Source organism: Rana temporaria, chromosome 1 (assembly GCF_905171775.1).
Source record: "Rana temporaria chromosome 1, aRanTem1.1, whole genome shotgun sequence".
NCBI classification, from domain to species: domain Eukaryota; kingdom Metazoa; phylum Chordata; class Amphibia; order Anura; family Ranidae; genus Rana; species Rana temporaria.
Genome location: NC_053489.1, coordinates 1,218,945 through 1,223,506, shown reverse-complemented (window position 1 = coordinate 1,223,506; position 4,562 = coordinate 1,218,945). Strand labels below are relative to the sequence as shown.

Sequence of the window (4,562 nt, the reverse complement as noted above, 5' to 3'; positions counted from 1 at the left end):
ACCGGCCCGAGGACCAGCACCCTACTCGCCACACATAAAGTGCAAGCACCAACAAAAAGAGTGACAAACAAAACCGAACACGGGGAAAAATAATAAAAGAAAGTGGGGAGAAGGAAGATGGGAGAGTGAGGAAAGTGACCAATGTGAAATACATTGGCCGGCCCTCCGGCCAGGAAACAAAAATTCCACTGGTCCTAGCCAAAAGGCCCGGCCCAAGCGGCAGGTGTGAAAAGTGTGTTGTGGAGATCAGTGACCTGAAGGTGCCACACGATGAGTGCCCCTCAAACACTCGTGCAATGTATGTCACCCCTGGACTGCCACTCCAGGGGCACAATCTCCACGGGCTTTTCAACGGTCCCTAGCCCCCGGTCCGGACCGGCAGCACCCTTCCCAGCCAGGAAGGTGGGAGAAGAGGTTGGGGAGAACCCACCTAAGCAGGCTCTACCCACAACTCCTATCTCTCCCACCTAATCACATTCTGGAAGTACTACCCGCTCCTTCCCGGTTAAAGGAGAAGCAAGGGTTCCCTCCAGAACAACTGACTGGGGCAGATACCACCAAATCCAGGCCAACGGCCAGGGACCCGGCCTCTTGGCTTCGACCTCATGCCTCTCTGTCCCGATCAGAAGGCTTCCACCTCCACACCAACAGGCTTAGCGTCCGCCGACTGCCATCCCTTTCCCCCTGCCACAGGGTACCGGGGACAGTCAGCTTAGCACCACCTATTGGCAACTGATAAGAACAGATACTACACTTGATCTTAGCCAAAAGGCAGAGAAGCAGAAATTGTCCATTGCTCAAGGAACCCCTAGAACCCTTTGGAGGAACCCTGGCTGAGAAAGGCTGGACTAGGCAGTAATATATTTCTCTCCCACTTGGTGGGAGTGGAGATGACCCATCTATAAGAATATACAGTACATACACACACAGCACAAGGCTGTGTTCACACTACGAGACGTTTCTCGGGGCTGCAGTTCCTCTGAGATCCACAGGGTGGTGATCTCACTTCTACCATAGAGAAAGGAAGTCTCTATGGAAGACAGGAAGTGATGTCAGCTTCAAACAGGAAGTGATGTCAGGTATAAATAGAAAGTTCCGGGTGAGAGGTGAGTCGGGTGAACAAAGAGGGAAGACATTGCTGGAAGACGCAGCAGAGGAGGTAATAAGATCTTATCTTCTATTTACACCCAGTAACCCCGTCATGTCCGTCCTCTTCCTCCATAGTCACTGTGACGTCTTTTATCTCCAGCAGATGATGATACACACATATATAGTGTGGAGACCTAGATTAACCCCTTCAGGGGCAGAACATTCCCCATAGAGAATTCTCTTCATTTTGGAGATGTGTCACATTTCCCACCAATCACCTTCTCACCTCATCAGTCTATACTAACGGATTATACCACTTTTATTGGGGATGGGGGGTTTCTATAGACATAAAGTGTTGGAGGCTCCCGGACGCTAAAACCATTACAAATGCTAAAAGGAATGTTCCTTTATGTGTAATCCCACTGGGGGGGGGGGGCTGTTCTTACATGATAGAGACCCTCATATTATCCCCCATCCTAATATTGTACAACCAGTACAGTCCAGATCATTCTCTCTCATCAATTCTTGGTCTACAGGTAACCTGTATAGATCACATGACCAATGAGGATGGAGGAGGACCAGAGTCACATGACTGAGAAGATACTAAACCTCACCCTGGAGATCATCTACCTGCTGACCGGAGAGGTGAGGAGGATTCTGGGAGGTCACATGACATCACTCTTATCTCTATTAATAATACACAGACCTGACCGGAGAGGTGAGGAGGATTCTGGGAGGTCACATGACATCACTCTTATCTCTATTAATAATACACAGACCTGACCGGAGAGGGGAGGAGGATTCTGGGAGGTCACATGACATTACTCTTACCTCTATTAATAATACACAGACCTGACCGGAGAGGTGAGGAGGATTCTGGGAGGTCACATGACATTACTCTTACCTCTATTAATAATACAGACCTGACCGGAGAGGTGAAGAGGATTCTGGGAGGTCACATGACATCACTCTTACCTCTATTAATAACACAGACCTGACCGGAGAGGTGAGGAGGATTCTGGGATTCTAACATGATATTTCTATTGGTTCTCCAATACAGAGATTTCCTCTTGTGAAGTCAGGTGATCACATGACCATCACAGTGCCTCCATGTGACTCCCTAAAACCTGAGAGACACAACATGGAGAAGATTCTAGAAGTCACCAAGAAGATGATGGAGCTGCTGACAGGAGAGGTGAGGAGGATTCTGGGACATTATCTAATAACAGACAAGGGGTGTGTCTGGATGGTGACTGTATCATTGTGTGTGTCAGGTTCCTATAAGGTGTCAGGATGTCACTGTCTATTTCTCCATGGAGGAGGGGGAGGATTTAGAAGGACACAAGGATCTCTACAAGGACGTCATGATGGACAATCAGCCGCCCCTCACATCACCGGGTAAGAGGAGACTTTATTGTACAGGAGAGAGCAGTACGGAGGCTCCACCTAGATCCCCCATCATCTGATAAACACATAGAAACAATGGATTCAGTCAGTGTGTGTGTTTCCTACAGATGGATCCAGTAATGGGAACCCACCAGAGAGATGTCCCCGTCCTCTGTATTCCCGGGATTATTCCACACAGGAAGGTCACACCATCCCCCACCATCATCAGGTAGATGAGTGACAATTATTGGTCGTTGTGATTTATACACAAGCATGTTTGTTACAATGAATGTTTTATTCTATATTCAGAGTGGAAACCTCGGGGATGATAATATTGATGTTAAAGAAGAGTATAAAGAGGAGGATGAGGAGTATGGAGGGATGGAGAAGTTATCAGAAGGACACAAGGATATGATGGAACCACCTAATACCAGGAACCCACCAGAGAGATGTCCCCGTCCTCCATATGAATGGGATTCCACACAGGAAGGTCACACCATCCCCCACTGTTACAAGGTTGGTGGGACGGAGGTTATAAAACACACTTATAGAGACAATGTGTGGATTTTATATGTGATATCACAATATTAAAGCTTATATCTTACAGATGATAGTCTCTCTCATTTTCTTGGTTTAGAGTGGAGATCCAATCGATATAGAATTTGAGGTGAAAGGAGAAGAAGAAGAGACGTATGTGAGGGATGATCAGCAGTCTATGGAGGAGGATGGAATAACGGGGACATTTATAGAGGAGGACACTCCTACAGAGATCAGCACAGGTGGGTCATTAATAGGGATGAGCCGAATACCCCCGGTTCGGTTGCAGCAGAACAGGCAAAAAAAATTTGTTCGAACACCGTTAGTCTCAGGCCCCATACTCACGAGCAAACATGTCTGCTGAAACTGGCCCGCAGGCCAGTTTCAGCAGACATGTTTGGTCGTGTGTGGGCGCGAGCGGGCCGAATTCCAGCAAACATTTGCCTGCCGGGCCTTTTCCCAGCAGACAAATATTCCTGGACTTGTTTTAAAACAGCCCGCTGGAATTCAGCCCGCTCGGACATGTACGGTCGTCAGTACAGACCTACCGTACATGTCCAGGCGCCCGCCGTCCCTCGCATGCGTCGAATGACTTCGACGCATGCGTGGAAGCATTTTAAAGGCGGGCCGCGCACGTCGCCGCGTCATTGTCGCGGCGACACCGCGTCATCGACGCGGCGACACCGCGGACACGCCCCGCGTATTGTTTACGCGCGGACTTCTGTACGATGGTGTGTACAACCATCGTACAGAAGCCCTCTGGCAGACATGTATGGTGAAAACGGTCCGACGGACCGCTTTCACCATACATGTTTGTCCGTGTGTACCCGGCCTAAGGGACACGAACGTCAAAAATCAAAAGTGTTCATTTTAAAGGTTAATATGAAAGTTTTTGTCATAAAAAGTGTTTGGAGACCCGGGTCCTGCCCCAGGGGACATGTATCAATGCAAAAAAAAGTTACATAGTTAGTCAGGTTGAAAAAAGACACAAGTCCATCCAGTTCAACCACAAAAAAATAAACAAACAAAATAAAAAACACAGTACAATCCCATACACCCAACTCCATACCCACAGATGATCCAGAGGAAGGCGAAAAACCCCAGCAGAGCATGAGATCCAATTTGCTACAGCAGGGGAAAAAATTCCTTCCTGATCCCCCGAGAGGCAATCGGATTTACCCTGGATCAACTTTACCTACAAATCTTAGTACTCAGTTATATTCTGTACATTTAGGAAAGAATCCAGACCTTTCTTAAAGCAATCTACTGATCTGGCCAGATCCACCTCTGGAGGAAGTCTGTTCCACATTTTCACAGCTCTTACTGTGAAAAAACCTTTCCGTATTTGGAGGTGAAATCTCTTTTCCTCTAGACGTAGAGAGTGCCCCCTTGTCCTCAGTGTTGACCGTAAAGTGAATAACTCAACACCAAGTCCACTATATGGACCCCTTATATATTTGTACATGGTGATCATATCCCCCCTTATTCTCCTTTTCTGAAGAGTGAATACATTCAGTTCCTCTAATCTTTCCTCATAGCTGAGCTCCTCC

The 4,562-nt window shown here is 47.6% G+C and overlaps 1 pseudogene; it reads right to left on the bottom strand.

The window, feature by feature from the left end:
* Window positions 1–653: 653 nt before the first annotated feature.
* LOC120925203 lies at window positions 654–784 on the bottom strand (annotated as a pseudogene).
* Window positions 785–4,562: the final 3,778 nt, after the last annotated feature.